Source organism: Empidonax traillii, unplaced genomic scaffold (assembly GCF_003031625.1).
Source record: "Empidonax traillii isolate 1590-97213 ecotype Southwest subspecies unplaced genomic scaffold, ASM303162v1 scaffold358:size917415, whole genome shotgun sequence".
Taxonomy (NCBI): domain Eukaryota; kingdom Metazoa; phylum Chordata; class Aves; order Passeriformes; family Tyrannidae; genus Empidonax; species Empidonax traillii.
Genome location: NW_020955551.1, coordinates 594,344 through 618,692, shown reverse-complemented (window position 1 = coordinate 618,692; position 24,349 = coordinate 594,344). Strand labels below are relative to the sequence as shown.

The 24,349-nt window shown below is 38.7% G+C and overlaps 1 protein-coding gene across 6 annotated transcripts in view; it reads left to right on the top strand.

Annotated features, from left to right (window-relative positions):
• The window catches only part of NLGN1 (neuroligin 1), a 319,786-nt gene that overhangs the window by 35,848 nt on the left and 259,589 nt on the right, over positions 1-24,349 (top strand). The gene's annotated exons all lie outside the window — the stretch shown is intronic.

Genomic DNA, 24,349 nt, shown 5'->3' with positions numbered 1-24,349 from the left:
TAGTATGGTGAAATACCGTAATGCAGCTATTATCCCTGCTTTCCTTGCTCCCATGACCAGTCACTTAAGTTGTATTTTGTATTGCCCCATATAACTCATGGAATGGTCTGTGAGCAGTGAAGTCGCTCTTACACATTAGAGCAATGGGAATATATTATTTACAGGTTATGCTTGCCTTCAATTTCCATCCATTTTTTTCCCTTGAAAATTTCATGTGTTTCAAATGCAGGTGCAGGCATAGGTAAGACTATGTTGCAGCTATATTTAGGGAAAAAAGGTTTAATTGCACTTATTATCCACTGCTGCATCCACTTCTTTACTTCATGAAAAATCAGTCTCTTAGTGTTGATAATCCACATTATTAAACTTCACTTTCATGCTAATGAATTTCTATTAAGAGAGATTATGTCCCAGTGATTCACAATATTTACCTGCATAAGTCAGGAGACTGTAGTAGCAAGGGACTTATACTTGTCCACAGCCTTTTTCATGAAGAAATGTTTACCTGTGAAGCAATGAGAATATATAATTTCTATGCAGACTCTTTGGGAGGAAAAAACCCAAAATTAATGGTATAAGTATACGGTCATTTGTTAGGTCTGTGCTAATCACATATGAGTAGTTTCTGATAATTAGAAATTATTGTGTGTGTCATTAGCTGAGTGAGGTCTTGCACTTTCTTTCTGCCCTCGGGATTTAAACACAGTGCACCCAGCAATCATTTCCTTTGCCTATGCTTTGGTTGTCATCTGTCACAGAACAGTTTCATTTCCCTTTTATTCGTTTTACTTGAAATACAAATTTTCTGCGGTCTTGGGTCCAGATTGTGATGAATCACACATGCAGTCACAAACAAAACAAAGATCAAGATGGTATTATCTGTGGAAAAATCTACCTTCATACACAAACTGCTGTGTGTTCCTTACTCTGGTGAGTAAATCTGTGCCATTTACTGGCCTGTTACTTTGTGAGCTGCTCAATATGAAGTTGCATGTGGGTGTTCATTAAGGAAAACGTAGGGATGCTCGAGACACCTGTTGTCACCCCCTGGAGATTCAGGCTGTGCTGTCTCCCCCCCGATGCTCTCCAGAGGGACACAGATCTCCCCCCCAGGTCCTGTGAGCTCTGCCAGTCTGCCACAGATGTCCTGGATATCCTGCCGTGTCTAACAAGGTGCAAGATGTTCCTGTTTCAGCCCCTGATCCATCACAGGATCCTTGTTTCTTGAGCTCTGGGACCTGGCACTGAACCTTCCAATTGTTCTCCTCTCAAAGCAGTGACACAGAGTAAGCAGTGCTGTGAAACAGGGAGGATTTTCTCTTCTGTGTCTCAGTCCCCTCTGGTGCAGCAATCAGGAGCCTTTGGAGGCATTTCAGGTTGACTCAGCTACTCTTTTAGCACTGTATTGGAATAGCTTCATTACAGTCAATGGAACTATTCCATTGAGTAGCTTATTCAGTGAGGTGAGAAAGAAGCTCATAATGTGGCCGTAATAAAAGACCCAATTTTGTCTTCTTTAAATGCACAAAATTTCCATTGACTCCAGAGTAAAAGGAAACAGGGGTATCAGGCCTAATGCTGTCTGTCTAAGTGTAATTCTACCTGACACGTCTGACCTTTATTTTTAGAATAATTTCACTTTTAAAGGGAAGTGCAGAAATATAGGAGCATTTATCTATTTATATAGGGGAAAAGTAAAATCACTTCTCCTGTCTGGGTGCTGGAGCATGACAATATGCCTGCCAAACTCTATGTGTAGCTTGGCCTTCAAGCCAGACAGCAAAGCCTTAAATGAACAAAAGACACAACAAAAGCCTTGTTTGAAGTGTAGCAGGAGAATGAAGGGGACTGGAATTACATTTAAGGATATCAGACTCTTTATTTGGTTTTGAAGTCTTATTGAAAAAGATTCAGATAGGACAGAGTTAAATCTTGGCCTAAAATGAATAAGGTCATCTATAATTTTTCGATGTTACAGAAGGTAGGGCAGTGTATTGGCAATGTCCAAGAATCAGTGCTGGAAAAACTCCAAGTTTCATTTTGCTGAGACTAAAGCAACAGTTTGCCACTGTTGTTCTCTGAATTTCTCCCTGCATTTATCTGAATACAAGCATAAATTTGATCTGCAGAGAATATTCCCCTAACAAGGATTGCAATGTAGAAACAAAACACGAGATGGCAGCCGGGAGCATTCCTGGGAGTGACAACCTGAGCCTGTGGTGGAAACGGGGTTGGAATTGGGTTAAAACAAATGAAACAACAATATCCTCTTCTTGCTAATGGCAAACATGTTTAGACACAGACTATCTCTAATTTTTTTTGTTTTGTTTTGGTTTTTTTACAATTCTCGAAGACTTTTGGAAGAGACTTGTGTACTTTTCAAGATAATTGTAGTCAGTGTTATAAAAAGCCTATGTATGTCTGATCTCATAACTATATAAAAATCAATACATTTCTATTAAAAATGCCAAGGTACAAAGTGAAAGCATGTGGGTACAGACCCAGTAACTTGCCTGGCACTCTGTGGATTAGTTCTTTTGGAAACAGCTTGTGTCAGGATTGGGCTGGGACACTTTCATTCCATGACACTTGGATCGTCTTTGTCTGTTAGGAATTTCTTGTCCATCTGTAGGCACGTGATTAATACATCAGTCATGTCAGAAACATAATTCTTTAATGATATCTTTGTATTTTCATTTTTCTAATATCTCTCCCTCTTTCTTATGTAGTTGTTTCGTAGCCATTATATGGGCTAAGCCTGCCATCCCTCTGCAGTGCAGTGGAAACAAGGAAACAAAGCAGTTTAAAAAAAAACAGTTTAAAAAACTTGGTGTACTGTTTATAAAATTGATTTTTACTTAAAATCCCATGTAAAAAGTAAACTATAAAACAGAGTTGTCAATATATAATTTATAAATATTCATCTTATTCAACATATTGGTAGATTTTGCTGGAATAACCAAACTCATTTCTTTGACAGATAGGAAGAAAGAGGAGGAAACTTTTACATGAATTTAGTGTCTTAAATTACAGATAAAAACTATAAAAGCTGAAAGCGTTTTGTTACGCATTTGAGAAGAAATCAAACCTACAATAATATATCCAGTGCCTTGTTCAGGTCTTGTTCTTGCCCAGATTCTGAGTGTTGACAGAAAATGGGATCTAGCTCCAAAGTCCTACCCTCCCAGCCCAGCTTGATCCATTTCTCAACCTAAAAAATGCCTATAATTGAAAAGACATCAAGGATTAAGAGATAATATGTGTAAGTCATGTATTGGTATGTGTGAACATCTTTTGACAAAGTTCAAAACAATAGGCCATGTATCAGCTAAAAAGGTCCTCTTTGGCCTGAATGTTTTCATTACAACCAGTATTCCAAAACTTATATGCTCTAAGTTCCCTGGTATGAGGGCTGTTTTTCCTGGAGAAGAAGCTTATAATACGTGTCTTTGGTTTCTGGCAGTTCATGTGGAGTTTTGCTGCATTCCAAAAAGCGTTACCTATTTATTACTCCCAGGGGAAGGGGAGAGCCACGTGGAGCTGGACTAGAATGGTGCTCCCTTCCTAGAAATTTTAAGGGCTTGATTCTTCTGGGATCACTTTGGAGTGCATTTGAATACACTGAGATAACATTTTGCCTATTGTATTGTTGAGCACTACATACACATGGACCAGATCTGTGGCTCAAATAAGGATACCCACTCGATAAGTGGCCCTCTGAGCTGAGCTTAAACATGTGCCATCCCTGTTTCCCAGGGCTTTTGATCCACTTCAAGACTTTTTGAAGGTCATTTTTGATCTCCATCTCTCCTACCTCTTTGCAAGTTCAAATAGTTTGTAAAATCTGCTGGGGAAATGTGATGTTTGTGCAGTGTTGAGTCTGTCTTAGCGTAGCATAATAATTATACTGCCAGCATTTTAGCTAACTCTGTGTGCTAAATGCTGCCCCACTGTGAGTGATTCTAGTTTTCACTGTTGTCTTATTAAATCAGCCTGTGGTTTGTACCAAGCTAACACATGACCCAGTTTACCTTCAAGATAATAAAGAGCTTCTTAGATTCTTCTTAGATTAGGATCAGATCCTTAGAATAGCCTGTCGTTATTCTGATAATGGGAAAACAATCACTTGACCCAGGAGAACTTCAGGGAGAAAGAATAATATAGGGACTCTATAGGAGTTCTGAGTCAATCAGATTACAGCCTGTTTTCTATAACTAATTTAGTAGTTGCCAATAGTATTGAACTGAGTTTCTTACTCTCCCCTATGAACCTGTACAGAAAAAAGGGCTGAGGTCTGAGACCTCCCTCACGCAGCCTCCTCTCTACCCATCATTGTATTCACCTCCAAGGACTTTTTTCATTGTCATGTCTTTACCTTTTCATTAAAACACCTCCAGCATTGCTTTTGTATTATTTTTTTTTTTATGGTGGTGTTTGTGACAGAGGCATCTATCAAATACAAAGCAGCTCCAGGCCATACTCCTGTTTTGCACAAAGCTTTGGGTAGCTCCAGTGGCATCTACTTTAAATCACCGGAAATGCCTTTGCAAATTCCTGATCCATTTGCCTAATGACTGTATTGCTTGAGAGAACTTGGATGGAAAAGGGTTTGCTTTCTCTAAAAATAATGCTGAAGTAATTAGATGTTGTAAGTTACCTGGATGCTGCCATTAGGCTCCTTTAGCATATGAAAGTAGAGCAATGGGAAAGCTACTTTAGAAAATCACATATAAAATGTGTTCAGAAGTTATTTTTGAAAGGTATTGCAAAAAAAAGCATTCTTTTTATACGTTGAAGTAATAAGTAGTTTAGCAAATCCTTTGCAAACTTGTCAAAATGTCATACCCAGGTACTGGATTGGAAAATTAGTAACTGCTGAAGTGTGTGAGTGTTTAAAGGTGTCACTGTGTGTGGCAGGCTGGCGGATTTTAGCTTCTGGCTTTAAGGAGAGATGTTAATCATTATGGCTGATATTTAAAATGTCAGAAGACCTTAGCATGAAGACAGAGGATTTAATATGAGACTCTGCTGTGTCATGTTTCCTCACAGAGAAGGAAGATCAGCACCTGCTCTTTTTCTCTTTCTCTCATCTTTTTCATTTAAATTCAGTGGCACTGTAATAGCTGAGGCAGCATTCCAAAAGCACATGAACTCGCTGTGTGGAGCTCTGTGGTAAAAAAATTGATTGCTTCTTGGTTTTTGGTGCTGTTGCCTTCTCTTATATTCCTGCTGTAGCTCCTGTACTCTGTCTTAGCAGTCCTGGGACCACTGCACCCAATGGCATTGGCAGGGAAGCATGGCTGGGATAAGGGAACCTGAATTTATCACTTGCATCCTCTCCTGCCTTCCATTTCTTTGGCTTTGGATGAGGCTCTGAAAAAAATAAGGACAATTTTCTTTCACAGCGTGTTTCCTGGTGAGGATTTCAACTCCTTAATGCTTTCTAAGAGAATACTAAGCAAGCAAAGCTACAGAATTGCTTTATTCCCAGAGCTGTTGCTTTTAAACTGCTTAGTGAGAGTGGTCTTAGTGGCTGAAGGAGTCTATAAAAGGATAGAGAAGAAAACTCATCTATGACTATGTTTTTGGGTTGTTTTTTCTTATCTACTTTTAATAAAAGGCTGCAAAATGTGCCCAGGTAGCTGAAGCTTTACATTATTTGAATTTAAGCACATAGTTTTCTCTCTGCCTGGTTAACTCTGCTCATCTTGGTAAAATCAAGGAAGTCACATGTGAAATTTCTCTCCTTCAATCTTCACTTGGACAACCTTCTGCACTGGGACAGCTGAAGGACGGTATTTGTTAAACACATCATTGATACAAAGTGATCCATAACTATTGAATAACAAACTGTAATATCCCATTCAGGAAATTTTGGGGCATTTTGACTAAACATAGCTGTTATGTTGCTTTAACTATTTTAGTTAGGGCTGTGCTTTTCTCCTACCAAATTTGATCAATGGTATGAACCGAGGTGTCACCAGATAAAGTTGCACAAAGTCACATAAATTTTTCATTTTTAAAGTTGACAGAGTTCAGAGAATTTGTTTTGTATACTGAGTAGCATTTTATATGCGAGGAAATAGAAGAAAAGACAAGATTTTTTGCTTTTGGCAAGGTAACACAGAGACTTTGTGGTTGGTGTTTCAGCTTTAAAAAGAGAATGGAGAAAGATTGATGTCTTGATGAATATTAATTGACACCTTTCCACAATTTTCCTGTAAAACAAGCTATTTCCTGAAACCAGTAATGAACTTCAGGACTCTTATCTTGTTGCCATTGTAAAGAACTTTTGATTCCCAATCTTTCATCAGTATTTTTGAAAAAAAAATTACTCTTGGGATAGGGAGCAAGCTACAGATTTGGCATCTGAGTTCACAAGTTAAGTTCTCTCTGATTTACTAATCTAGGAGTTTCTGATGGCCTGTGAAATAAGTGGAAGGTCATCTTTGCCCTGAGTTCATTAGTTTATGCTCTGCATGTATGGACCTCAGCAGCTGAAATTGTTGTTAATGACTTCATTAGCAGCTGCAGTGGAGACAATGAACAGTCCCAGAACAGAGTCCCTGGATATCAGTGTTAAGCTGGGACACATCCAGGCAGCAGTGTTTCTTTCTTTCTGAGTTTATTCAGTAAGGCATAAGCTCTGTTAACCCAAAGCAGTAACCAGATATTTTTACTGGGCACATTGTGCTGTCTTCACCCAGAGGAAGCGGGTGCCTTTCTGCGAGGGGGTTTTCAGGTGTGGTTTAACCCATCCCACCCGTTCTGCACAATATCTGCCATCACCCACCAGCTGAGGCACCACCACTGGGACCTTCCTGGCTGTGACCTGCAGGGTCTGACTGAAATCTGGGGCTACAATCTCCACGGGGCATTTAGTACTATTTGTACCACTGTAGATGGAGGTTCTGTTTGTTTGTTTCCCATGTTTTCTCAGCATGATGAAAAGGAGCTGAAGGCACACATTTCATTTCAGAATACTTCACTTTCAGCAGCGGTTTAGTGCTCAAACTTATAAAACTACCTTTAAATGTGTTTAGCTTTTCCACTGCATACATGTGCATTGCTTCCCATTGCTTCCTCAAAATAAATGTGACATGGTTCTTTCTCTCCTGACAATGCACTACCTGTTCCTTTCTTCACTCCTTGTAGCTTCTTCTTATTTTGTTCTCCCAGTCATGCACTGCCATTTACTCTCACACTACCTGAGAAGTGGATGGTTCAGAAACAGAAAATAGAATACATACACTATGAAGAGTTTTTTTTTTTTTGTCAGAAAACTTAATGGAAAATCTCAGTAATTCTTCACGAGTTACAACACATGGAAAAATAGTGCACAGTACACAAAAAGAAAGAAACGTGATAAAGTATTCAGCGTGTGGTATTCAGTACACTGATAGAAAAGGGGTTTTGACCCCATGGGAAAAAATTGTTGTATAATTAGTAACACATAAAATAAAAAAAATACTTTTTCTTCTCTCAATGATGACAGTGCATGCTCTTACTATGAGCTGTATGTCTCAAAGAAAAGAAGATTAAGGAAAGGCAATTTCTGTTTGAGCATCATGAGGATCAAAACATCATCTATAATTTCTTGGTGTCTAAGTCAGTTTTGATGAGTATAAACCTGACAGTCAATGGTCAGAACACATTTAATACATCTTTCATGTGCTGAAGTCAGTAGGTCTAAGGTCTCCCCGGGGTAATATGATGTAAAAGATGTTCATGGCACTAATTTACTCACAGACCATTAGCTCTCTGTGGGTTCAAGACTCTAAAGACCTGTGTGCAAGGAACATGCTCCTCAGATGCCCGTATTATACCACAATCCTTCATTTTCTTAAGGCAATTTCCTGCAGCTGTCCTGTTGGTCGTGTGAGGTGTGATGAAGAGCAGACCTCGGGAAAGCCGTAACTCTGGGTAATAGGTCTTCTTATTTTGCACTGAGTATTTTGAGTGTTTCATTCCTTAAGCGAAGAGGGGAGATGAAATTTTAAATATAAAGATGATTTGTTGAAGTCAGTTTTGACAAACAGTATTCTCCAGTGTTTCAGTGTTTTAAAGGAATTGGCACAGAAAAATGAAGTGCGAACTCTCATCACAAAGCTTTTTTTATAGTCTTTCTGACTCTGTTTTCCAATTTTAATAAGGTACCTATAAAAAATGAATAATGAAGCAATATATAAACAATTTTATGAAGACAGCATTTTCTCATTAGGTTGAACACCCTACTCTTTTATAGACTGATTTTTTTTTTTAATGTTCTGAAGGTAAATTTTGGATGAAATGCCAAGAATCTATAGAATGATGCACAATGATGGAGAATTAATGTCACATAACAAATCATGTTGCCATTTGAATGGTATATCTTGCAGTTCAGTGCCAGTAGATTTAACAAACGTGTCAGCCATCATTATTAGAGCATCCAAAAGGTCGTCTTTCTATCCTAGCAGGGTTGTCCAATAGCTTACAGTATGCACATAGCAAAGGATGATGTGTGGGATCTCTGGTGATCTTTTTGATCAAGAATCAATTAAGTTGCTGCTAATGTGACACCAGATATAGACAAAATGAGGCACACTTGATAGTCACAAATTACAGCAGGCAGCCAAAAGAGCTCTGTAGAGATATGAGGACAGAAATGGCTGAATTAGTAAACTGTGTTGACACACTCACTCAATATTTTTTGATATGCAAGCAGAGCATATTCCCAGGTCTAGGAAACTTGACAGGCAATGAGTTACTGACACTTTATGAAAATGAAGCAAAGAATATGATTTTTTTTTTTTTTACAATTATAGTAGCTCAAAACTAATTATCCTAGCAAAATGGAATGAGCAAGCTGTCCCAGCAGGGGAAGCTTGCACTTGTCAGTGGTGTTGCCTGAGTTCAAAAGGAACCTTTAACAAGATGCTTTTTAACCTGGGGATGCCACCAAGAAAATGTGCCTGTTCTTTAAAGCAAATGGATCCTGACTTCTGTCCCACTCCCTCGCTCCTTGTGTTGCCCAGTGGGATTTCTACATCACCTTGCTTTAGAGCAGGAATTAAAGAAATGTAAATCTGGGATAATTCTGCCCTGATGAATCTCACTCACAGAGCTCTGAGCTCCCTCGGCATATGCCCTTCTTTGGGACAGTGTCCAAGAACAGCCATGCTCAAATGCCTGAGGTGGAGGCAGGGAGCTTTATTTTGTTGTGGTTTTTTGTTGGTTTTTTTTCCCCTTCTCTTTTGATCTCTTATGAAAAGTGCCAAGAGATCTTGTCATGTTCTGGGTGATTCGGTGTGTGTTTCATTTGGAACTGTGTATGCCCACAGGAGGTTAACTGGTGCCTTGTAAGATGGATCCTGATAAAAACATAACCCAGCTGCGCCACTGTTTGGAAACTGAATTCTGTGTGAGAATCCCAGGGTGTCGCTTCTCCTGCTTTGCCAGAGCATTTTTTAAAATGCGAATATTTTTTAAAATAACTCCTAAATTTTATTATACCGAACTTGTTATCCTTTACCACATCATGAAATTTTCCTGCGTTTTCTTAGCAAGCATTTTTTACAGCCTTGGACTCCTAATTGGGAAAATTGGGACTTCTTTAGTGCCAGGGCTGTATTTCAGTTAATGGAAGAACCTGACAGAGCACTGAGGTCAGCACTTTCTAACATGTTTATCATGCTGTTTTCAACCTTGGGTAGTACTCAAATCTTTCTCTTCCTTCCCCTGGTCAGACTCACCAAATCAAATCTGTTTTTTCCTTCACAACTTGTCTGAAATCTGATCGGGCCTCACTTTCCTCTTCTGGGCACTTAATGTGTCTCCCAGTGACATAACCTCCTGTTTATTCATTAACTTGACCTCAGCCTCACCTTGTCTGCTCTAAGATTATTTCTCATTCCTCGTGTTCCGCTGCACCCAGGTCTCCCCAGAAAAGAGGAGATCCCAAAGCACACCCCTTTCCTTATCCAAATGTTTGGTTTCTTTCTATTTGCTGTGTAAACTTGCAAGCTTGTGATTTTTTTAGTACTGTATCCTATTCTTCCATGCTGCATGAATGCAGAGTATCACGGGGCTGATGCCATTTTCTGTCCCTTAAATAGTAGCTGGAGTTTCTTTTAAGGTTTATCACAAAGTGGCTCCCCGTGTCTGAAGTCAGGTTTTTATCAAGGTTTTGTATCCCTGCATTATTGACTGAATGTTCTCTTACTGAGCTGAGCATGAATTAGCAGGGCAGATGTATTTAACTCAGCCTTGCAAAGGCTCTTCCAAAGTATTTCTTCATTGTCAAGGTAACTCACGTTTCCTTGGAAATTCCAGTGCTGCTAAAGGAACTTTACCATCAAGAAGGGAAGACACAGACCAGTAGTGTTAATAAAAATATAAATGGTTTTCAGCCTAACATCGTGTGTGAACCAAAGCTGAGGATTGAATCACAAATTCATACTGTAAAAGATCAGAAGGAAACATCGTAATCCAATTTGATTTTCTGTCCACAGACCTTCACCCAATCAATCCTGTGGTATAAAGCTGCTGTTTCTAACCTAGATAAACTCAAGTTATTAGGCTGTGTTGCTGTTGCAGACTGAGGGCTGATTTTTTTTTTTCTATCCTAGGAAATGATTCTATAATTTTGAGGAAATTGAAAATATTTCACTAGTTGATTGTTAAATTGTTCAACAAATTGAACATGCTAGGAGCTTGAAATGTGAGATAGCCTTAAAGAAGTGGAGGAGGTGGAATGCAGATGATGGTAGCACAATCTGACCAGGAATTTACCTTTTTCACTCATGCTGAGCTGAAAGCAAGCTAAACCCTCTGCATGCACTTTGATTTCTGCATTAAATATGAGTCTGAGAAAGTTACACTGTATGTTTCTCCATTTTTCCCAAATGGGATATACATAAAATGCTTTTGGGTTTCCATTTTGATGTAAAGAACTCTTGCTATACATTCCGTTTTTCTTTGGAATACAAAATAATCCTTCCATCACTTGAAGTTTGCATTTTTGTGGAGTTCAGAGATAGTTTTTCCATATGAATGTTTCCCTTTGCATTGAGTGAGCTCTGGCTGTGGTGTTCTCTGACATTTTCCCCTTACCGTAGACTGTTCTGTATCTCTTAAAGGCAGTGAGCCATTCTGGGACTGATGTGACAAGACATGACAGGAAATTCCACTGAATAAAACAAATTATACACTAGAGATGTGCTGAACTGACTGAAAACAATTTGGACACCAGGGGCTATGCAAGGTGCTGAGAAGGCTGAGAGTAATGACATTTCCTTTCGGATTTTATTTTGAGTATTTTGTTGCACAACTTGGCTTAAATCAGTGATTGTGAGTTCTCTGGGTTTGGATTGTGCCCCTTCAGATTCCTTGCTCCAAAGGGTGCACACATGTATGTGAATGAGCTGAGTTAGTGAGTTTCTTGTAGCTGATAGTGACTCACTATGATTTTGACTCATATTGGAAAATTTATGTATTCATGTCCTCAATTTGTGCTCTACTGAATAACATTTATGCAGAAGAGAAATGGGTGATGTGTGAGCCCAGGTTTCAATTTACAGTGTAATCAAGCAATCAAATACTTGGGTTGCAAAGCAAATTATCCAACACATGTGAGATGATCAATGGAAGGATTTTGTTAAAAGTGATTTTTCTTTAAGTAGTGATAAAGAATTTCCTGTATATTAAATGCAACAATAAAAGATATAGTTGATATGGAAAAGTATTTAAATACACACACAAGAAGGAGGAAGAACTCTAGTAAATCAATTAGGATTGTTTGTCATTCATGTCTTCCAACTTTGACAATGAGGAAAATTGACTTGATTCTCCTTTTGCTTCTGTCAATTTTTAATCATTTGTGCCAGCTTCCTTTGTGAGGTGCTTTGTAAGTGAGACACAGGTGATGAGTTATTGCCAATAAACCAGGGTTGCCATTTGGACTGTACAGTAACCAAACATAAATTTTGCTTAACGTGCCTTTAAGAGTGTGAGCTGAGTGGATGCGCTGCTGGCAATGAGTAATGATTCATAGCACCCGAACGAGGATCCGTTTGTCTGTCTCATCTTGTCATGTAAATGTTTCAAAAAGCGTGGAGCAGCTAATACAGCAATCTGGCAGCAGTCTGCACCGAGGTCTGCGAGTCAAAGGGTTCTGCATCAGAGGAGGGCGTTCACGTGGAGAGTGTGCTTTCCCTGATACCCTTTGGATGACAGACGTGGAAGCGGCGCTGCCTTTGTGAAGCCGGGAGATCTTACACCCACCGGCAATCAGCCTGTGCCATTGGGAAAGACGGTGGAAAGTGGGGGATGAAGATATTTTACACTTTGTTTGAGGCATTTTCCCATAGTATGCTGAAATTAATCCCTAGAATAATACTTTTTTTTTTTTTATTTTTTCACATGACACCAAGGGAATGTCATCTGGGCTTTGTGCTGACACCTGCTCAGAAGGAAATGTCAGGAAAGCATTTAGGCAACAGCAGTTTTAGCTCTGTGGTTTGGAAGCCAAATTTAATTAATGTGCTTGAGATTTCTGCCCTTCATTGTTAAAAATCACCAGTGACCATTAGTCAACCTGTAGAATTCCTCCCTTGAAAGTCACATTGAAATATTGCAATTATTCCTGCCTTGATTTGCCTGTGCATATTGGCAGGAAACAAGCTCTAATAAGACTGGGTTTACAGTGGGATTTGACCTGCCAATTTTAGTGGGACCACTGAGTTTGATGACAGGAATCCTGTTTTGGAGGCTCTGTCAGCATCAATTCAGGCCACTATTATCCATTAATTCGGTGGTTTGATATTGATTACAGTATTTCTTAGACTGTTTCTCTTATGTGAAGTTCGGTAAAACCAACAGACTGAAATACACTACTGGCTGCATATGGTGCTGTAATATTTAGGTTTTAATTGCATTTCTGAGAAAAAGTACAAACTTGTCTCAGTGGAAATATGAAGTAGATTGCAACCTTGAATGAACTCCGGAGCAGCTGAATAGAAGATGTTCTTGGAAAACATGGAGATACTATTGTTTATGCATATGGACATATCAACATATGCAAATTATGCTGACAGAGCATAGTAGCTCCAATTATTATATTTATAATTTTCAAGGTGCATCCATGGAGCTTAAGGAGTGAGCCCAAAAGGCTTATACAGGAGACCCTGCTGCCTCTTGCTATGGTCAGTACCAGATTCTTCATGGAGCAGCACAAGCTTTTTGTAGTGGGATTGTACTATCAGTGATGCTCTACAAAATTCACCGTTCCCCCATGTATAACTTTATGCCTTAATCTGTGATAAGAAGGAGCTGCTGTAATCTTTCCAGCCGTTGAAAACAGTTGCTTTTTTTTTTTTCTAATCAGAATTATTGAAATCTGTTTCTTTCGTCTTCGCAAAGGTTTTGTACAGGGAGTACAGAAATGCATCTATTCCCAAAACACAGTGATTCATTTGGGTTAAATTGTTCATGTTTTTGGTTTTACTTGCAGTTGGAGACTGTCAAATTTTGTGAAGTTGGTAAAAATACTTCTGCCCCTGTATGTGCCGTTTTAACAGCGCTGGGCATGTTTTCCCTCCCACGCGACATCCTGCGAAACGATCTGTTAGTTGTGAGCAAAATTGTCAGCTTTGGCAAATTAGGGACCCGCTCCAGCCATCCACAAATGACAGAGAGATTTCTGAACATCTCCAACAGGGAAGGCACAAAGAGAGTTTTTTTGGGGGCTATGTGTACATGGGCGTATATGTGTGTGCAATATATGCAGACACCGAGCTGAGAACATTGTTCCCAGTGGGTGTTTGCGCTTCTCAAGAGATTTAAGAATACCAGACACAGAGCACTGTACAGGGATACACTTTTCATACCAGGAAACAAATCTATATTAGCAACTGCATAAAAGTCAGTAGAATTTATATGACTGATTTGATACAACAGTCTTAAGGCACGCTGAAGCTGAGAACCATTTTCATTATTGTAAATGACATATTAAAAATATTTTTTTTCACAGACTAAAACTTTTTTTCTCTCTCCTGTAGTTCTCATTAGCTTTGTAATTCAATTATGGAGTTTTTATGTTTTGTTTTAAGAGAAAGAACTTGTTTTGGCTCTTTCCAAGTCTAAAAGGAAAAATTCTCTATTGCAAGCCAAATGATAGAATGGAAGATATTTATCCATAGCAGGTTCAGTAAATGATGTTTCTGTGGCCAGTTCCAAACTCTCTATATAAAGGAAATATTTAACATTTTTGTTACCATTAGAATGTTATTTATTGAAATATATAATAATCTTTCTCTTTTTATTTTTCCTCTTGTGTACCAAGTATAACTGTAGTTGTTCCTGGTATTGTGAAGAGCCAGCCCATGTCAGGTACTCAGTTCATCCTCCTGCAGTACTTGATTCTCTTGCCTGAAGTTCATTTGGTAACACATTCTGCTGAATTTTAATTTAGGGTAGCATATGTGTGCAGCACATACTTAAAGGTTACTAGATGGCAAACAGCTATAAAACACTGTCCTTTAGCTCTTCAGAATTACTTTTTTTTTTAACTTAAACAAAAGAAATAATCCCAAATGTCGATATTAATTCACAGTGTAGTTTAACACCCAATATTAAATGTGAAGTGTTAATAGTCAATCTGTGGAGACAGTGCCATATTTTGTAATCTAAATACCTTTAAGTACCACAAAGGTCTTTCACTATAATTAGTAGAGAATATTGAGCCCAACCAGAAATATGGGATTCATCATTAAATTCAGAAGCTTCTTTATCTCTGTGAGTCTAATCATGTGTGCAGAAGACTAATTGTTAGTGGCATAGGCTTTATTGCTCCTAGCTCTGTTTGAAATGGAATGGCCTGCTTTGGGAGAAATAATTAGGTTTCATTGTTATACCTGTATCAAGTCCTGTTGATAATCTTATGGTTTTACCAATTCAGATTCAGAGAGCAGTGGTAGTGATTATGTTTCATTCTAAATCCCAAAGCAGTGTTATTTTCCCTCCTTTTTCCTTTATATTCTCTTTTCCTCTCTTGTGACACTAATATGTGTAATATCACTGACTTTCAATGGGAGGATGCCAATAATCAGCAAATGAAAACCATTTGGGTTTGCAGTATGCAGATTTGAGAATATAATAATTCCTTTGGTTGGCACATGCTTTAATGTTTTGTAGGACACCTCACCTATGCCTCTGCAGTCAGAAAATGTAAAGCCTCAAGGCAATGACAGCCCATTACATAATCATCTACAATTTTCCCTGATTTACAAACTCACTGTTTGACCTTGCTTTTTTGGTTGGGTGGGTTATAATTATGCTTAAGGATTAATTAGCCTTCTGGTACTTGTTCACGTAGAAGAAAGAATTCCTTATCTCTAGCAAGGGTTGTTTGCAGGGTCTTGAAGTCTCTGAAGAAACCCCTCTCCTGTTTTTCAGGTTCAGGAAGTCTCAGAATTAATATAAGCTGAGTTTTTATACAGAGCCAAGGGACTTTGCATCAGGGACTTTAACAGATCTGTTGCTCATAGCTCCAGAGGTGGGATCGATCTTGGCTCTTTTGGCTTAAGTACCAAGTCTCGTGTTGACTAATACATTTCAGAATGGTTTTAGAATGAGATTCTTGTCCCAAATGCACAGTAGGGAAAAATAACAATCTGACTGAGAAGTCACTATGAGATGCATGTCTCTGTCTACAGGGTGGAAGATTATATATCTTTTGTTCATGTCTGCATTTCACGTTCCCAGCAACATTTCCTCAGATTTCCAAAAGTGTCTGTTGGTGCTGCAGTGTTTGCACACTCTACTGTCAGTGCCCTCTTCCTATGAAAGTTCTAACCCCCTATGAAAATATTTAATATTTTTTTTCCTTCCTTGTACAAGGCAAATTCTTTGAGAACTTTTAATTGTTCACTCTCTACCAGTAGATCCTGGCACTGGTCTAACCATGCTTTAAATTTTGTTACCAATATTTGAGTAAATTTTAATTTACATGTATTTTCATCCTAAGGCAAGAACACTACAGATACTTGTGGGAGTTATTTAAGAAACAACTCCAAAGGGGGTTGTTCAGTCAGTAGACTTGTGGGAAGACTTTCCCTATTTCAACGCCTGTGCTGTAAGAGACACTGATATCTATTTACAAATACTTCCATTAAGTTACAGCTTCCCTGGGAAGATGGGGAACATTAAAACACCACAACTAGAGCTGTTTGTTGGAAAATACTGGTTTCAGTCATCTGAAGTGGAGACTCAGAAAATGCAGGACTCTCTTGCCCAGCACGAACAGACTCATATTTATTTTTGCAGTGTAGTCCCTGTGTTCCTGAAGTGCTGCTTTCTCCATGACACAGATCCATCTCAAATCCAAGGCTCTCTGGGCTCCGAAAGAAAAGTGATGTTTCATCTACATTTCCTTAGCAGCTCTATTCAGCTAAAGGCTGGTTGATGTGATGCCTGCACGGTATATAGTGGCCAAATCGGGACTTCTGAAATTTATACAATATTTCAGTAGATAGAGCACTCATCCAGGCTTGCAAGCCTGGAACTCTGGGGCTCTTTGTAGCCTCAGGGAGATCAAATTCATACCTTTCATTTCTCATTAAAGAGCCCTAGGTATGCTGCACAGAGGGCATTGTCCACTCTGGTTACATCTCTGTCGTTCTGCTAAAAAAACCCTCCAGGTCCTTGGGCTGAACAGACACAGTATGTCTGTAGTTCAGTCACCAGGGCAGTCGCCTGGGTCAGCAGAGATCTCGGCCCAGTTACTAATCCAAGTATGGTTTAAGCTGCCTTTGGGCAAAATACTCTGTGTAAAAATTGTGAGCAGTCGCCAGAAGAAGGATTAACCCCCAACCTCCTCTTCTTGCTCGTCCTAAATAGGTGTTCTAACCCCCCCACACTACAGATTGTGCTGCCCTTCTTTGGTTCCAGTTAACTTTAACGTAGAGATGTTTTCCACACAGCTGTGGAGAGCAGGCAGTGCTTCTGGCCGAGGGCAGGAGGTTGGAGCGTTACAAAAAATGGGGAAAAAATGCGAGTTTGAACCCTTTCATACTGAGAACACTGTGGAAGAGTCACCTCTTTTTCTCAACAGTGTATCAAAGAGAAGTGACTCATGTTGTCTCCTTCCATTATGCTGGGGTTTTTTTTATAGGGATGACCCTCGCTCGCTTTTTTTGAAAAGAGTGGTTTTGGTGCATAAATGTAGTAGCAGAGGATTATTTTGGGACTGGCTGTAGCAAGATGAGTAACCACTACACTGCATTTTTGTGTTGTTACCTTTTCTCTGTAAGTGGTTACTGCCTCCAAAGCAGACATCCCTACTCCCTGTCGATCCAGAGTCAGCCAGGTTAGCCTGAACCAGCATTAAAAGTGATTTAAACTAATCTGTTTGACTTGTTATTGAACTGGTCTTGTAACATTCACCCAGCCTGACAAGGGGGCTCTGCTTTGTGAGAGGCAGTGCCTGGCAGAGAAGAAGAGACAGCGTGGAGCAGGAAAGTCTTGCAGGGTTTCAGCTGGGTACCCACAGCCTGTCTGCTGGTTCCCTAAATCACAGAGGCTGTTGGGGCTCTGAATTCCTGTCTCTGCCTGGCCCTGCAGCCCAGGGCAAGGCACCTGAGCCTATGGGGAGGTGGGATTTATGACACTCTCATTGCTACAACATTCCCTGCTACTTACTTGAGTGTGTTAGATCCTGTGAATCCCTCCCAGAATGCCTAATTTCCCTATATGGGCTGCCAGAAAATGCCTCTTAAAAGGTCACAAGTTGTAGTTTGGAAGTCAGGTGCTTAAAATTTAGTTTGTTACGTGACCAGTGTGGAAAGGCCCAGATATTTTTGTAAATTCAGATCCTCGTGGTTTTCCCCTCATTTACTACAATTACTGTACATTATTTAGTAAAAAAAAAAAAATTGGAAAAGAAAAGGAACAAACAAATAAGGTGGTTCTATCCCACCAGTATGATAGAACAGTTAAATTAATGGCTAAATCTAATTAGAAAGTGAAAAATTACAGCTTGTCTGCTGCCAATACTAAAGCAAATGGACTGTGAGGTAGAACTATGGTTACACTCCAAAATTATCTCCCCATTGTTGAATCTTAAGGTGGCTTTGCTGCCTGCACTTGGAAATAAAATAATCCTAGCAATTATGGTTTGCAATTTGTGAGTGGTTTGAAATGTAGTAGCTTTTACTGTAATAAATGGATTATTGTATGTTGACAAAGTACAGGTTTAATTAACAGTGACAGATAAAGTTCTTGCATTTAGAAGCTGTTTATATTTGAAATTAACTGATAAAAAGGGGGTTTTTAAGCATTCTAAGTACTTAGTTGTGCAATATCATCTTGATCTGCTACCATATGTATTCATCATTGCATGGATGTTGCTCAGAATCACAGCAAGTTTTTCTGAGACATCAGACTGTCACAATAACTGATAGATCAATGGCTTGATTTGCATATTTATTATGGAGAAACTGCTTGTTTTCATCAACATAACTTAGATTTTATGCATCCTTTGTCTAAAGTTAATTTGAAAATATTAATTTCCCAGTGACAGCTCCGTCTTCTTCCTGGTTAATCACTTAATTCCCCGTCTACCTAGGAGTGACATTTAGTGAAATGAATGAGAAATGGTAACTTCGGGATGTCATTGTCCTTACAGACTAAAAACAAACAGGCAGAGCAGGAAAGGTCTGGGTAGCTGCACAAAATATATCAAGAGCAAAAGCTAATTGCTTTCCATTTTTTTTCCTTTATATAAAAACATAATTTTAAAAATATCTTCTTCTTTAGTTTATTAGTTTTCAGAAGTCTAAACCCACGTATTTTTAGAAAAAATAATCCTCAAAAGGAAAAAAAAAAGTGCCATCTGTCAGAACTAGAAATGTTGTTTTACTCTGCACATTTTGTTTTCAGCATCATATTCGGCATCATCTGGATCACAGTGTCTTAATCCTTCAATGGCAGGAGTTTGCACAGAGGCACTTGATGGCTGCCAGGGAAAATAGTCACTGAAGTATTTTAATGAATAAAAAAGTGTTGGTATTTCTCTACTTTGTTAATTCCCTGCTTTTGATTAGCTTTATCCATTTCTGCAGTTCAGGGTAGTAAAGATATCCAAAGGAATACAAGCGGGTCAAGAGGAAGAAAATTGCTCAAAGGGAGTGGCTTCCAGCTTTTCATGTTGTAGAGCTGAATGGGCAAGGTAGGGAGAAAAATAGAGGAATTAAAATGAATAGACTAAGAAATTGGAGAGTATAAAAGGACAGAGAAAGGAATGGACGAGATAAGGAGGATGGCACCTGCAAAAAGGACAGTAGTCCTGGGGGTATTAGTGTTTAGCCTTAGCAGAAGTGTTAGCAGGTACTTAACCCCTGGGTAACATACTCAGACCTCTTATGAGTTAGAAAAGTCAGCTTGAATTTCCATTGCTTTTGTGTCGTTGCATATTCCTTCCATCAACGCTATTTCTTATTGTGTTTTCTGGTGCTATGAATCAGGTTTTTCTTTAAAATAATGCTATTATTTACCCAGTCCATCCTGCATCAACACTGAAAGTTCAGCCCATTACCTAAGGGGATCTCTCCACCAAGATCTCCTGCCTTCTTCTGGGTGAGCTCCATGTAGCTCTCCTGCTGCTAGTGAGGATTTTACTGATGGGAGCTGAACACCTAGTTTGTTTGGTAAATGGATTTTAAGAATGAAACTGAGATTTTTTGTTTTGTTTTGTTTTTTTGTTTTCATATGCCATCAGTTTAGCACATACATCAGATGTGTGCTGATAGGGACAGTGAACATGATTTTAGCCTCCAGCCTGTTACTAACTTTAGTTTGGTAGAGGTTCAGTCTAGTTCACTTACTTAGCTTGCCTCTGTTGCATGACTAAAGATCTAAGGGAAAAATGCTTAAGAGTCCCAGCATCTGTTAATTTAAGCTATTTAAAGTACAAATGAATCAGAGGAAAGATTTCTGAACCAGTTTCTTAGAGGGTTTGCTTCACTCACTGCCTGTGTCTGTGCTGAAAATTGCTGAAATTATTTCAAAATTCCAAGTTACAAGGCAACCATTAGAACATTATTTTGAGTCAACAATTCTCATATCTCCTATAATGCAGCAATGTGCTCTACTGGTGGGAACGTTCAGTGGTGTGCCTGGAAATGCCTGTAAGGTATCATTCTTCCTCTTAGACAAAAACCCCAATGGCTGCTTAGAATTGTTGTATGTCATGGATGCTACGCAGGCAGTTAAAGTCTCCCTGAAAATGCACTACTTCTGGAGTTTGTAGGCACTACAGGAAATTTAATTGAAGCAGTTTGGGTGGTGTTATAGGACATAAAATCAGAGATGTTCCTTACTCTTATTACATACTTAAAAATATTATCTTAGAGTGCTCCCTAATAGTTTCTTATAATTTTGCCTTGGTTTTAAAAAACAACGTCTTTGAGTACAAATAGATGAAAATTCCCTTGGTAACTAGGGTAATTACAGAGATTTTCAATTACCAAACTGCATGTTCACTGACTTTTCATTTATATCTTTCTCTTAAAATGAAGTTGTATTACAAGATGAAGTAGATGCATCTTCTGTTTTGGCTTCTTTTCATGCTCTCAAGAATTTGTTTTTCCTTTGGGTGCTTTTCTGTTGGCTCTTTGCTTTTTTTTTTCTTTGTTAAATTATTCCATACTGTGAGAACAAACACACCATGATTGTATTTTCCTTATCCCAGCCTTAACCACTGTCTTTCACCACGTATATGATGCAGATGTGTTTTTCTTTTCATTTTGGATATGGATATTTATTTTCGTTCGTGTATGTATTCATAAACATGCTATGAATTATATATACACATTGTGGTTTCATGTCTACACAAAACTATAGCCTTGCAAATTTTACAGGAGGAGAAACACACAACAACCCCTCCACAGCAGGTTAACGTAAGCTGAAGGAGCTGAAGCAATTGCAACAGATACACTTTCAAAATTAATATTATCGAGCTGCATGTATTTGGTGAATATTTTGTAATAACAAGAGTTCCACATTAAGCCAAATGAACTGATTATGAAAATTGGAGGAGAAACCAAATGTTAAATTTGCAGTGTTGACAAACTGATGTTACCGATAAAAAAGCTGAAAATGTCGGGGGCTGAATTCAGGGATTGTGTGAAAAGCACCTTGTTATAGCCCAATCTTTTCAAAATTTACTAATGCACTTTCAAGCATGTTTTTCAATTAGCTAAATATCACAGCTGCATCTTGCACCTCAGGAAGTCAGTGTTAGCTCTGCCTCCATGCTGAGAGGCCAGAGGGCTTTGCTGCAGAAGGGAAAGGAAACCAATGCGAAGCTTTAAGGCGAGACAGTTGATTGCCTTTTTTGTTTGTTTGCTGCCATTCCTCCATCTTTCTGGGCATGCAAATAACACCAATTTACATTAAAAATGTATACAGATAATTTTTACTTCTGTTTATGTCACCATTAAGTGTGACTCTCTGTGATTTACCGTTGCAGTTTTAATCTTGCATTAATGTGGCTGATGGTAATTATTTGTCTTTTTAATTTAAATAAAGTAGGAAAGAGAGGTTTCCTGAATTTGTTACTTGTAGAAATGTTTTTGCACTGGTTTTGAAGTAAACATCTTGCTGTGGTGAGTGGGACTGGAAGACAGAACATGTAACTGCATACTTTGTTATGCAGTGGGAAGTCTAGGCAAGGGCACAGCACTGGAAAAATCACAGCCTTCTACCTCTGTTGCAGGTGAAGAAATAATCTGTAGAAATACCAAACTCCAGGATATAGTCTTTTTTTGGAGGAGAATTATTTAGTTAGCCTTGCTTTACTTCTTTTGTAGGGATACACAGTACCTTTTTTTTTTTTTTTTAACTGTATTTACAGTGTGCAGTTATGATTGTCTTTAAAAGCTGTGGGGTGTGAAATAGGAATATATATATTTTTACATTTAAGGGTTCAGAATTGCTTTTCCTGAGGAAACCGTCAGTGATGCCAGAGAATATCAAAGTCAGTGTGAAGCTGTTATGCTAAAAACTTACTTCTCATTCAATTTCTCTGCCTCTGTGTTTGAAATCTTGGTAAAGGTTGAAAGTTTAGAGGTGACTGATACAATTATGAATGCAGGGACTGTTGAGTTAATTGTCAGCACTTTGAATAAAGGTACCATTTATAAATTATTCATTGATATCTATTCCATGATTAATAGGTGGAGCTCGGTTCTTCAACTCATTGAAAAATATATTCAAATTGTTTTAGTAAATTCATAACAGATGCTGCTCTAACAAATTGTTATAAAACACATTATAATGTGTAGATATAACTGAAGCAATATATATCATTTCACTGTTATTCAGTGTCACTGTTTTCTTATATAATTTCTCACAAATTTGTGACACTGAATAAAGTAGGTTTTCTCCTAATGAGTAGTATGAGGAATAAAACCGTATCCTATTTGTGAAATGCCAACTCCATTAAAATCAGCGGTGAAATTTCCACCTCTACCTTCAGAAGCACAATCCGAATTTCCGTGTTGTAAATTCATATGAGTGTCTTGATTTCACTGTAAAAAAAAGGTTTATAGATAGAACAATAATATTGTGGTTAATGTATATTTAAGTTACTTCTTCATTACTCCTCCCCAGCCACTCTCACAAAGGAAGAACTTACTTATTTAAGTTTTCAGTGGAAGTTCAAGTCTTGATTGTGCTCATTCAAGCCCTCCTGCCTATGCAGCAGTTTCCTATGAAGAAGCATCCTTTGTGAATCTCTGAAGTTCCTTCAGTTCTTTGAGCTCTCTCTCTTATTGTTCCTCCATCAGTGGCGGGGGGGGTGGTGGGACAATATTTTCTGCTATTTTCAGTCTCCGCCCTTTGTCTCACACTTGCTCAAGTTCATTGTTGTTCTCTCACAAGGGGGTCTAATCCTGCAGATATGTGCACTGGACTGTCTTTTGCTCTCTCCCACTGAGAAAATATTCACATCCCTATGACCCATGGATGACAGCAGGACTGAGGTCTTGGTTTGAAAAGTATCATTACAATGGTTAAAATCTGTCTGAACACACTGAGAATCCAGCAGTCAGTGCTATTTTGGATTATTTTCACGTAAATCTTCGGTTGTCAAGGGTACTGAATTAACCTATGACTCAGAGAACATGGAAATGTTGCGGTTCAAACAGTTGTACAGAGTCCATAGATTAATATATTTGAACTTTTCAAGGGTCCCACAGGTTACTGACATATACATATGGGGAATTCAGGCAAACAGATGGTCAATATTTACAGGAGGGACTAAAACAAGGTGATCAGGACAACAAAAAATGGGATGCAAAATTCACGTTGCCTGTGGAAAAATGAACATGGAGCAGGTGGAGAGAAAATGACAATGTGCCACTGAACCAAATGTGTGGCCTCCTGCTGTGGTTAGGGGGTGGTTGGTGTTTTGAGGATGTTGGTGCAATGATGTGCAGCCTCGCTGCTGGACACCACCACATTTACTGTGAGGAAATTCATGTCATCATCTTCACAAAAAAAAAAGAAAAAAGAGGGGTATTTACCTGAGAAAACTCTTCCAGAACAGCCTATGCAAGACTCACGATACACTGAATGATATTTTCTCCAAATTTCGCTTTGTAGCTTTCAAATGCATTATAGACTTGCTAAACTCATCATTAGGAGCACACTTGCTGAGGATCACCACATTCCAGAGGAAACTGGCCCATGTGGAGCAACAAGCATAACATTTGCAAACATGTTCCCACCATGCCTGTAAGAAATAGTTCTCAGAACACAACTATCGCAATTCATGGATTCTCTCTCGCTCTCTCTCCATCTATCTCAGACTGCAATATATTTCATCCAGTGCACCAAATGTCCCCAGGGAAACCGTGGGTGAAAAGAATCCCCGTGCTTTAAGATGAATTCACACAGACAATTGGTGAAAAAATATGAAAATCACATTTTCCCCAGGACGACTCCATTTCCAGCCTCTCTTACAAATCCTTAGGGAATGTCTACAAAATACCTTCAAGAGGCTGTATTAGGAGAATAATTCACATCTATTGGACACTAAAACCAGAGACTCAAATGAGGGTTTATTGCACATTATAATTTTGGTTGCCATTAGTTTCTTGTATTCCAGAGGCAACAATTCTGTGTCTCTTTCCCCTGTCGTGTTGGACTAAATTCCCAATCATCTTGTTTTAGGCCCTTCTGTGAATACTCAACATCTCTTTTTTTCTGAATTCTTTAAACAGCTTAGGTGACTGTGAACAATTTGTCTTGAGCATGTTTTGCTGGAAGGTTACTGCTGCTATACCAAAGCTGAAGGAAAGCTTTTATACGA